The sequence below is a fragment of the Ammospiza caudacuta genome, chromosome 9, assembly GCF_027887145.1.
Source record: "Ammospiza caudacuta isolate bAmmCau1 chromosome 9, bAmmCau1.pri, whole genome shotgun sequence".
Classification (NCBI taxonomy): domain Eukaryota; kingdom Metazoa; phylum Chordata; class Aves; order Passeriformes; family Passerellidae; genus Ammospiza; species Ammospiza caudacuta.
This window is the reverse complement of record NC_080601.1, coordinates 33,255,778-33,268,674: the sequence shown is the minus strand read 5'-3', so window position 1 is coordinate 33,268,674 and position 12,897 is coordinate 33,255,778.

Below are 12,897 nucleotides of genomic sequence, written 5' to 3'. Positions count from 1 at the left end.
CATTCCTGCTGCTGGGAGGAGGAGGTAACAAGCCTGCATCAAAGGGAGACGTTCTGAAAAACATCACTGTAAACACAAGCCTGTTAGTGCCTTTTTTGTGAACATATTGTTTGCAGTCAAGTATTTCACTTCTGCCTTAAAAGTGCAGAATGCAGAAGGATTCAGAATTAATCCCATCCTCTCCTCTGCAATGAATTTTCCCCTGTTTTCAGCTTCTGAAGTAATATCTGAGGACTTTATTCCTTTTGCATCCATCAGGATTCTTTTTCAGTCTGTCCTTCTCTGTTCTTGAATATCTGACTCTGAGTTTCTGCTGGCTGGTTCTTGTATCCCTCATAAAACCCTTCATAAAAGGAGACTCCTGTCTCTGAATCCTTTTTGATTATTTCCTGCTGCGTGTCCAGTGCTTTCTTTTCTCACAATTTCTTTACTGCTTTCAGCTATCCATTCTCCACAGAGGCCAACAGCATTTACCTGAATCCTTGGGTAGCTTTCAATATTACTTTTCCTCCCTTTCATTTTCATTTAAATGTGTTGTATTCTCAAATAGCCCCAAACTGCCACAACAATTATTTCCTAGTGAGACTGAAGGAGATACTTGCAAATACTCTCAAACTGCTGCTTCATTCCTCATTGCCAGCATCCCTCCCTTCTGGTTATTGTGGGCAGCCAGCAAGACAAACATTGGATGTGAACAACCTTCCCTTCTGCCTTGGACACCTCTCTGGAGTAAAATCCTCCATCTCCACTCAGATTTAAATTCCATTTGCTGCTACACTTCCCTCCAGGATGCTGCCAAAGGAAGTCCTAACTCTGTTTTAGGAAGCTGTTGTGATGGGTGTGTGGTGTTGTGAGGTCTCCAGGATGAAGTGAGAGATGAGAATCTGACTCCATGTTCTCAGAAGGCAGATTTATTATTTTATTATATTATATGAAAAGAAAATTATGTACTAAAACTCTACTGAACTATAGAGAAAGAATACAGGTTAGAAAAGAATGAACAATAAAAACCCCTGACTGACCAGACTGACCAATTAATTATATTTTTATTATATTAAAAAACATTTATTATTTATTATATATATTATTTATTATATTTTATATAATAGGTATTATATATTATTATATATTTTCTATACAATATATTATGTTATTAAAATATACATAATATATTATATACATTTATCTATTATATTAATACAATAATTATATGTAAATATAATATAATTAATATAATAACATATGTAATGATTAAACCTGCAGTACTTCCAGCTAAAACAGTCCAGCTTTGGTAGTTCTGCAAAGCTCTGCTTTTGTATGGGGAACCATTGGTGTGGACCAATGCTATAACCTGCACTTAATGCTAATTTGTAAAACACAAACCTGATAAAAAGAGCAGCCCTTCAGACTCTTCTGGATATATAAAGAAAATGCACTGTGGTGTATTTGGGATTAAACCCTTTAATTGCAGTAATTCTGCCATTGCAGCACAAAGCATTTTACTTCATATTGGAATATGTCCAGAAAGACTGTTTAGTGGAATAGATTAACAACTTGAATAGTACTTTAAATATTTAGATTTTCATCCAGTATCCCAGATCCAGGTTCATAAGAGAACAAAGAACTTCTTTCCAGATCCAGAGCACTAGGATATTGATTGCAGGACTCCAGCTGCATAGAAATAATGCAATATACCACAAATATATTAGATGTTGTATCAGCTGGGTAATTATTTATTGCTTTTGTGGAAATGCCTCTGTTTTGATGCAGATGTTCCTGTCCAATGCAAGACCAAAGTGAGTAATATCTTTGTGCCTCCTGGTAGTAATATCTGAATACTGTAGATTAATTTTTTTCCCCTCCTTTCAGCCTATTATCTTTCATTCTGTCTGGAGCAGTATTATTTTGTGCATCTATCACTGGTAGTGATGTGCTGGGAGGAAGGGTGAGCATAATCATTTAGTTATGAGACACTGAATAAAACAAATGATCTTTTAGCAGATTCATAGTATTTAAGTCTGGAAGGGATTGTTACATTTAGCCTGAACTTCCCTACATCACATCTTTATAAAGCCAGAGCTGTCTAATAATTTCTGAGGCCCATGTTGCATACAATTATCAGTCTCCTGGATAAATACCAGCTGTTGGGATGCTTCCAGCTATGCCTTTTCCTGAAAAGCCTTCTGTATAATAAGAGGGGACTGATGATGCTCTTTTTGAAAGAAAAAAGTGCTACAGGGAGCCAGAAATGTAAGGAAGAGCTTCAATTCCATGAGGAATGAGGGTTTCTGGCACAACTCTGGGAGCAGTAAGAATGGGTGTTGGATTGAAAGGATTCCCCAGTCTGGCAGCCAGCTTCTTCCATTTCAGAGTGGGAGAGCGATGGGACGATCAGATCACACTTCTCCCTCAGTGTGCAGCATTGACAGTGCCCAAGAGGAAGGATGCTGTGTTGTCGGGTTGGGGATGCTCAGAGTGACCTCAAGAAAAGTTGGAAAGTCTCTTTTCCTAGCCCAGCGCTTGAAGAAGGAGTCAGAGCTCTCCATTTCTCAGTCTCAAGGCTGTTTATTGTTCCTTATCTATAAAATTATTTCTCCTGTCCTGCAGAGGTCCATCCAGCAGGACAGACAGAGGCACTCTGCCTGCCCCAGGGTGGTGTTATCTTTTTGTACTAAAAACTATGTATGTAAACTAAAAACAATGTTTACAATAACTTCCCAATATTTATCACCTATGTTAGACAATGAGCTTCTACTCTAAACCAATCTAAAAGTGCCAACATCACAGCAGAAGATGGAGGCCAAGAAGAAGAAGGAGGAAGGCTGGACATGCCCAGATCCTTCCATCTTGCCTCCTGAAACCCTGCTGCAGACATCTTTTATGAAAAATCCTTCCTGTAGGATTTTTCCTCCTGAGAAGCTGAGAGGCCTCAGGAACAAAATGTAAACAATGGTTATCTGCTGCAACAGGTGGATCTTGGATTGGCCCATGTTGGATGTTTTTAATTAATGGCCAATCACAGCCCAGCTGGCTCAGACAGAGAGCTGATTTAAAAACCTTTGTTTTCATTCTTACTATTCTATTTTTAGGTAGCCTTCTGATTACATACTTTCTTCTATTCTTTTAGTATAGTTTTAATGTAATATATATCATAAAATAATAAATCAACGCTTCTGAAACGTGGAGTCAGATCCTTGTCTCTTCCCTCATTCAAGAACCCCTCTGAACACCGTCACAAACCCCCATTCTAAAAACCCCAAAATCTACTTTTTCACCTTGTGATAAATTCACTATCATCCTACTTAATTTGTCATGGCTTGCAGATCTTCATCTAAGGCTGGTAACTTGCTCCATGGGTCATAATCAATACCACAGGCACTTTGGGCTCTGTGCTAGGGTCTCTGAGACCCCTGGCAGGGGTCTGGGCTGCTCAGAACAGCCAGAGGGATGTCCTGGGTCCTGACACTGTGTGTCAAGGAGCAGGAACATTTGTGCCGATGACAACAAAAGGGACCTATTATTTTTCTTTTTATTTTCTTTTTTTTTTTTTATTCTTTCGCATGTTGTTTCAATGCTGAGTAGCTTGCCCACAAGCACAGCAATCAGCAGCCATGTGATGGGCTCCTCATGGGTTTTCTAACCACCAAGGGTAATAAATGTCCTGCAGTGAGACTGGATTTGTGAGGTTTCTACCTGCTTGTGCCAGTGATGGTTACTCCTGTCAGTGAGATGCTGCAGGGACTGCAGTGAGGAGCTGTATTTTGGGTATTCTGTGTTTTACTCAGAGCCTTGTGAGCTCCTCAGACACTGGAGCTCTCCAAATGCTCCTGTCAGTGCTTTCCTGACACCTGCCTGTGCAGATGCAATTACAGTAGCACAGCCCTGTCAGGCCGTGAGACACCTCCAATCAATGCTGGTTATGGCTGCAGCTCCAAAACTGGGATGGCAGCAGGATGCTGCAAAATGAACCTCCCTTTTCACTCTGTGCAGGGCATGAACTGTGCCAGCAGGCATCTCTCATGTCTGAGTGCTGCTTCCCTAGAAAAATGAGGAGAAAGTAACCTTTATCCTGTGGGTTTTGTGTGTGTCTGCAAGGCTGTGACAAGCTTTCTCGAGAAGGTTGCCTCTCTCCTTTTCTTTTGTGGGTGGCTCAACACACTGCAGATGGGACCCCAGGTGTGGAGCCTGAGTGTGGCTGCCCAGCCTTTTGCAATTGAGAGTTCTGATGGTTTCTCTCCTCCAGTCTGGTTTTTTTTTTTTTCCTTTTTTTTTTTTTTTTTTTTTGTTTTTTTCTTCTGGTTTATTTTCTGGTTTTTTTTCCCTTTTTTTTTTTTTTTTTCCCCTGTTTTTTTCCGTATTTTTTTCTGCTTTTTTTCTAGGTTTTTTTTTTTTTTTTCTGTTTTTCTGGGGGTTTTCTCCTGTTTTTTTTTCTAGTTTTTTTTCTGTATTTTTTTCTGGGTTTTTTGATGTTTTTCAGTGGTTTTCGTTTTTTTTTTTTTCCTGTCTTTTTTTTTCCTGTTCTTTTCCTTTTTTTCACTGTCTTGTCCTGGTTTTTTCAGTTTTTTATCTGCTTTTTTTTCTGGAATTTTTTTCTGTTTTTTTTTTTTTTTCTTTTAATTAATTCTGTATTTGGTTGGGGTTCCTGTCACTTCTGAGCAAAATGCTTTCAACCTGATCTTGAATCTCTCTCTGGGAAAAAGGTACTCAGGAGAAAAATAACTTCCTTCTCATTTTGACACAGCCTTCTATACAGCCTGCATATCAGGAAAGCCATTTATAGAGCATGTACAGTAATTGCATGCTTAATATTTCATCAGCTGTGTTAAGAGTAATGTCACTAAAACCAGGTATAGATTTAAAAGGATCTCTTTTGATTAAAAGTGACTTTGGAGCTTCTTGTGTATAATAATAGCAGCAGGATGTATTATCATAGATGTTGCTATGGGGTTCTGAATTTAATAATTCAACACAAATAGACACACACAGACAGAGATTTGCACTGAGATTTTTGGACAAAGCATATGCTCCTGTTTGGCAGTGATCCTCTAATTACACCAAGATTAGGCTGGTGGGAAGAAGATTGCTGCAGCTTGAGCCTCACTCCTCCTTCACAGCCAAGAGATTGCAATATTTTGGGTGGTTTCATTGCCATGCTCCAGGTGACAGCTGTGGGAAACAAAGATTAGAATCCAGGGTGGTTTTCTACCAGACCTCCTTTAGCCTCTTGTGGTAGGATGTCATGAAATGTTTGGACTCGAGGCAGAAATGTTTCCTTTGAAACAGTGCTTCAATTCTACTTGAATTCTACTGCACCCTCTCAGCTACTGGGAACAAAGATAGCTGCCAATGGGGCAGAAACCCTTCAAACATGGAAAATAAAGGAAGGACTTTATTGGATGTGTCTTAACAGTAACTCTCTTGAGCTCCACTCTGGTCTTAGAAATAAGAAAGAATCTTTTTAAGAAGGTCTTGTGTTAAATGGTAAAGAGGAATTCAAGTGCAAGTGTCAGTGGTCTTCTTCAGAGACACCCTTATTATTTGTAATTTCTTTGTATTATTTAGCTAATAATTTTGCTAAATATTAGTAATGGATCTACTGAGTCTTTTGGCCAATGATGAAGAAAAAAAAATTAATGCTTGTGTTTCACTGATGACAAATTTCACTCTTTTTTGAAGTTATCATCAGAGCAGGTTTCACAGGTGTCTTCTTCCAGCCTGACCATGTGTGCACTTTGAGTTGTGCAGCCTGAATTTTCCACCAGCAATAAGAGGTAATTTCTGTCGGCACAATTTGGGGCAGACCAAAATGCTGGAATTTATTTTGCAGGGATTGCTGTACTAGAAGGTGAAGACATCTTAAGAAATTTGGGAGGTGTTACCAAACTGAATGCCTGTCAGAGGAGCACTTTATTTTTCACCATTGGAACTTAGGTGTATCAGAGCCTCAAATTAAATATATATATGTATGTATACACACAGATATATATACATATACAAAAATACATGGTTCTTTCAAGGTTAGGAATGGAGAAATTATTGCATGGAGAACATCCTGCCTTCAAAATGTGCACACCAAGCATGACAAACCATCACTCATTTTCTATCTGGATCAACCACATGGAATGGTGATGTCAGGCATGCACAGCCACTGTGCATCTGCTCCAGCTTTTATAGCTGAGGAAGATTTATGCAGCTGACTAAAATGAAACTCAGCTTTAGTGTTTACTTATGATTTGAACTGTAATTAGCTGATTTATAAATGCCATCCTCCACATAGAGGTAGTGGAGTGAGAAATACATCACTCTGATACTTCTGGCCCTGCTAATTCTGTTGGGGTGAGAGCAAATACACTGCAGACTGCTTTGAAACTTGTCATTTCCCTCCAGTCTATTTGTGGGGCAGTGATTTCATGGGCAGCACTCACACAGCAAAGGCAGAGGGGTAGGGCAGAAATGAATTCCCAGGTGCCAGAGGGTGACAGGTGTATTTCTGGGTGTAGAATTAACTTAAATCAGCCTTGTGCTTTCCTGCAGGAATGAGCCCTCCTCCCTTTCCCCTACATGTGTCAGTAATCTGCTCCTTTTCAGCTGGCTGGAACTGCCCTTTTCCTGTTTTTCATTTGTACTAGCCTCAACATCTTCAGTTGACTGTGGCAGCTCTTTCTCCTGGGCATTGCACACAAACAACTGGAGATTTGGGGGGTTTGTGTCAGGTAGTCAATAACTCCAGATGTCTTTTTAAAATTAATACTTGCTTTCATAATATTTCAATATAATGGATATAAACAAAGATACACCCAATACAATGAAGTGGAGTTGGGTTTGGAGTGTTTGCTTTCTCATTTGAAGTTGGCAGAAAACTTTCATTGAAAGACCAATTAAAAGAGACAAAAAGTCATGGCTAATTCCATCCTTGGAGAATATTTATTTGATGATGCTCTTACAGGAATTCCAGTTTTTGGTTCAATACTTACATGGAAGTGAAATCATCATAATGATATTAACTGGTGTAATTACTTAACTCAGCCTAATGCTGTCTTTACATTGCAAAACATCAGTGTTATTTCTTGGTTCTACAGCAGAGCTTTAATGAACACAAATCAATTGCTGTTATTGCTGATCTGGAGATTGCAATTAAACAACTGGTCACTAAAAGATCAGAGATTCTTACTGTTGGAGAAAGCAATCTCCATCTTGTCATCTGCCTCATAGCACTGGTTTTAGTTTAAAAGAGAAATAAATCATCAGAACCCTCAACAAGAAATGGCATTGCCTTTTTTCTATACTGCATCAGTATAGTGGCTTCATCCTAGGCTTTCCTGGAATTTCAGCAAATGCTGCGTTTAATGAGGGGATGAGTTTCTGTATAAATGCTCCAAAGGATTTGGCTTCCAGCTCTGGGAGTTTTCCAAGCTGTAAACTGTTGATCACTCTTTCAGGCTCTGCTTGAGGTATTGGCTCCTCAAATCTAATTATATCTCTTTGTGGTAGCAGTGCCTGATGTGCTAATTTAAATACTTTGCATCTGCTCTGTGGCACTAATGTATCTCTTTATGGCTAATTTGGTCAAGAAATCCTGAAAAGTGGATTTAGTGGATCTAGGATCACTATAAAGTCTTTCCTCTGAATAAGCCACTTTCTAGTCATCTTTGTGAACTGTGTGTTCCTGTTCCATAAAGGATTGTTTCAACTCATTTTCTTGGTACTGCTGTTTCTCCTTCAGTAGTATATTCATTTCTCCTCTAATATTCTCTAAATTCTCCCTACTTGAATCAATGAGAGAATCTTATCTTGGTAATATAGAACAGGAATCTGGAATTTTTCTCTTTTTTTCCCTTTTTCTCTCTAGCCATACCATGCAACTTTGCAACTTTCCTTACCAGCTGCATCTGCCACTCCCCATGGGTTGATTTGCACCTTGTGCCTTGTTTTATTTCTACCTTTGAGAACACCCCTTTGAGTTTTATTTTTTTCCTGAGAGTATCCAGAATCCCTGTAAAGTGGCTCAGTAAAACTCAGCAAACCTGACTTTGGGTGCTGTGTGGATGTGTGGAATTCTGTGTGCTCTGCCAGGCAGGATTGGGCTCCTTCACATCTGCAGCATTTATGTGAATGTGGGAAAAGGGATTTTTTGGGGATTCTCATGAGAGTACTCAAGGCATAGGGAAAAAAGAATGGTTTAAAACCTGCCCACACAATTCTCAGAACTGGCACTGAGCAGTTAGGAGAGAGATATTGCTGAAGGCTCTTAGAAATCATGAGATCCATGTGCAGTGGCAGCCACAGAATCCAGGATGTCCTTGCTGAGAGCAGAGCTTTGGGACTTGTTTTACTGCTGAGAAAGATAGAATCAAAGTTATTAAAGTCATGAATTAGGTGGACTTGGAAGTGTTTCTCACCAAATTCTGCACTGCTTCTGGGTGGAGGAACTCTTTGAAACTGGTAGGAAAGAAGTGTCAGACAAGTGAAGGAAATTACTGTTTCTCATAGCAGGCAGTGAACCTCTGGGTGTGTTGTCCCAGGAAATTCAAAATTGGACTAGACACATTTAATTTCATCCAGCAGGTCTGAAGTGAATCTAAATAGTGCAGGCAGAGCAGAGATTTCTGTGTCCCTATTGCAGCTGTTACAGATCCTGGAGGAGCAGGGGACAGCAAACTGCAGAGAGGGACCAGGCTCAGATGTTGTCCCTAAACAGAGAGCCCTGGTCCAGGGCAGTGGGATTTTGGGCTGCACAGAGCAGAGCTGCAGTCTCTGGGGGCGTTTCTTGCCCATCCAAAGGCAGTGGGATTTCTGGGCTAGACAGAGCAGAGCTGCAGACTCTGAGGATAATTCTTGCCCATCCAAAGACAGTGGGATTTTGGGCTGGACAGAGCAGAGCTGCAGTCTCTGGGGTGTTTCTTGCCCATCCAAAGGCAGTGGGATGGGATTTCTGGGCTGGACAGAGCAGAGCTGCAGACTCTGAGGATAATTCTTGCCCATCCAAAGACAGTGGGGTTTTGGGCTGGACAGAGCAGAGCTGCAGCCTCTGGGGTGTTTCTTGCACATCCAGGCTACTCTGCTCCCACTTGTCGGTTTCTCAGCTGTTTAGGTGACCTGGAGAGGCCCGGGGTGGCCTTGGACAGCCCGCGCTTCAAAGGACGAGAAGAGGCTCCAGATCTTTTCTCGGTCTCGGTGTTTATTAATTGTTTATCTAAAAGATTTTCTCTCGGCCCGACAGAGGTCTGCACAGCAGCCAGCCATGAGCACACTGAGAGCCCCCGGGGTGGTCACCTATCTTTATACTCAAAGTTACGTATACAATATTTATCATTTTTCCCCAATACCTTTTACCCTTATTAACCAGTGCACTTTTAGTAATAACCAATCCCAAAGTGCCAACATCACCACAGAAGATGGAGGCCAAGAAGAAGAAGAAGAAGAAGAAGAACAGGACACGCCCCAATTCCTCCATCTTACTTCTTTAGACCCCCCTGTACAGAAATCCTAAACCCTGTGTCTTACACCCTAATTAACTTATCCCTTCACCATTTACCCCAGTGGAATCCTCCCATCCTCATACAGGTGTCGTCTCCTGTGTGGGATCAAAGTCCAGCCACCAGACACTTCTGGCAACATTCCAGGACTCCCGAGCCCCCCAAGGGTGGTCTCGGTCCCTCTGCACCTCTGTCCTGAGGTGCTGAGATCCCACACCCACTGTTCAAGCCCTAGCCTGGCTTGCTGTGCCACAAAGTCCTACATCACTCAACTGCTGCTTGTTTGTTGAAATTAAACCTCTGAGAAGCAGGGATCCCTCCTCTCCCCTGGCATATTTTCTCCCATGCATTGTAGAATACAGCCCATATTTTGGCTTGGGTCCTTAGGTACCACTGTGATTTATACTGCTAAACAGGTTTACGAGCCATACAAATAAATTTTTTGTGCATAATGCGCATTAGTTCATTGCTGTCATTGAAATATCTGGATACAGGTGATTAATTTGAGGCAAGCAATGAAATTTGTGTGATTCAATCATTATAAGGAGAAAAAAGAACCAAGACTGCCTGTGCTATAAGTGTCTTTTTGCTTACTTATGTCAGCTCACTTCCCTTTTGGCATTTCCCTGTCATGGTGTTATTAACATTTCCATCCCCCCTGCATCCTTAATGATTTACTTGGTTGACCTGCATCATTTAAAATATTTTTTCATTATAGTGATTTTCTCATTTAGGTCCATGGGAGATCTCGATATGTAATCAGTTTTCTCTAACAAATGACCTCCTTTAACTTCATTAGTTCAGAATTAATTTACTAGCATCCAAGATATTGAGTGACTCTGATTAGTAAAATACAGCAAAAAAAATTAAAGTTCTCTTTCATTTATGGTGAAGGCAAACATTAATTAAACCCTGTATTTCTTTGCTGATTTTGTTCACACTTGAATTTAATAAAGAGGGGATGTTTGATGGGCTGTCACTGGAGATCAGATGAGGGTGGGATTACAGGATTTCTGTGAGAAACACTTGGGGAGGGCTGGGGAGGATGTGCCTTTGGCTGGGCACCTCCTGGCTTATCTCAGAGTTATCTCAGCATCTCTCCTTCCCAGGCAGTGAGTTATTTACAGGACCAGCCCTGTCCACACTTCAATGCTTTGCAGGTTTCCAGTTTGCAGATCTGCTGCAGAGGCTGTGTGGCATCTCTGTCATGAATGGCAGCAAGGCTTGGCTCAGGGAATGATCCTTACTCCTGGAAAAATCCAATTATTTGGGGAGGGCAGCACTGTGGGTGCTTTGCCCCAGTTCCCACCCTGCATTGGAGCTAAAGGGGGATCGGATGGGGCCAATGGCCTTGTGAATGATTCTCCCCTATTCATAAGCAGAGAGAGTTTGTGGAGGCACTCAGGCAATCAATTTGCATCTCTTGAAGGAAAAGAAATTGAAAACACTAAAGCAATTTATTGCCTTTTAAATTTGGGGATGAGGGGGAATGTAAGTAGCCCTAAAATTTAACTACCTGAAAAAGCAAATAAAAATCCCTTGCAATATTTCACCAAGTCATAATCCACTATACTTATATATAAGTGCATTTTCAATTTCATTGTGGAAAATGTAAGTTGCAGCTGCTTTCTGCTGGAGAACTTGCCCATAAAACAACATGTAATTGATGTAATTGGTGGATTCTGTAGTGTTTCTGCTATTGTATTTTTTTTTCCTTGCATTCTTACAATTTACATAAAGTATTTAGACAGGATTTTTTTCCCCAGACCTCATGTTGCAGTATTCCAAATTTTCAATACAATAAGTGTTTTGCCTGCAAGGCCTATACCTAATATTGGCTCATTTTGAATGTCTTTTTCCATTTAAATATTAGTCTAGGAAACCACAGTAATTGTAATCAAATGAGTGTGCTCAATATACTGTAGCTTATATGACTACAGGGTGGCTTTCTTGGTCTAATTCAAATTATCTCAGAAAACAGGAGAGATGATTCAGGAGCTCTTCTAAGAAGAGTCTTGCTCCTGGCAATATTTACTCCTAGGTAGATCAGAAAAATAAGAGGTGGCGTAAGAGAAAACAACAAAACCCTAAATTGGTTGATATCTGCTGATTTCTGCTGATTACATGAGGGCAAAGCTACTGCCCCCAGTGCAGCAAAAAGCTGAATTCTCCCCCTCTGGGTGGCACAGCATTGCAGAAAGTTCATGGAGAAGTTCATTGGACGAAGAGAGGTTAGGAAATACAACCTGAGCTTCACCCAGGCTACAAATCCTGCCTGTTCATTTTTCCCATCCAGGAAAAGTCACTCTGAGCCCAAAGCCTGCAGTGCCAGGCACTGGAACAGCTGCCTAGGGAAGTGGTGGAGTCTCCATCCCTGGAGGATTTAAAAGATGGGCTGATGTGGCACCTGGGGACATGGGTTAGTGGTGGGCTCTACAATCTTGGGAGTCTTTCTCAGCCTGAGCAACTCTGTGATTCAACAGCTCAGGATGGTCCAGGATGAATTGATGGCTGTTTGTGACTGATTGCCTGGGCTGTTCTGGGACAGCCTTACAGGAATCCTGCAGTGGGTTTGTGTCCAGATAAATCCAGCCTCTGAGGTAAAGGGAACTTCTTCCTGGCATCATTACTGAGAGAATGGCTTTTCTCCTGTGTTACAGCAGGTTCCCTGAAACAGCTCTTGGGGATGGAAACCTCCTTGCCTGGAGAATTGAGAGCTTGTCCATGTGAAAAATCACTTCCAGCTACATCTAGGCCAGCCAACAAAACCTTGTGTGGCTCTGTGAGCCACAGCATTCCCAAACCAACAGGAAAACATTTGTTTTCCCAAGAATACATTGGCTTTCCACCCTCCCAGGCTGCCCTAGATGGGATCCCAAAGCCTCTGCTTATCCTCACAAGGAGCTGAACCTGACCATGCCTTAATCACAGGTAAATGAGAAAACTTTGTAACGGCTCACATTTGCTTAACCATAACCACATCTTTTTGTTCCTGCTTCACACACAAATTTCCCCGTTTTATTAGCTATTTATAAATACCTGATTAATTTATGCAGATGAGGTTGGTTATTATGGCTCTTGAGGCACTGCTGGTGCTGTGAATGTTTTGTGCTGGGCCTATTGAGTCTTAGCAGAGAGGGGAATGAGATATATTTTTCCTTTTAGGGATGCTCCAGCTGCTCTCTGTAGCTGTCAATCTACATTTGAGCAGAAGTATTGCACTGACCCAATCCCATCTGCAGAGATCTTGGATGCAGCTCTGTGCATCAGGGGGGGTTTTAGCTCCAGGGCTGGATAATTTAGAGTGGATGGAGTTTTCCCCTTGTATAAATCCATCTGCATTCACTTCAGAGGCTGGAGGGAGCTTCCAGCCCAGGTGTGCTCCAGCAGGGTGTGCTCACAGGGGTGATTTTACCCACCA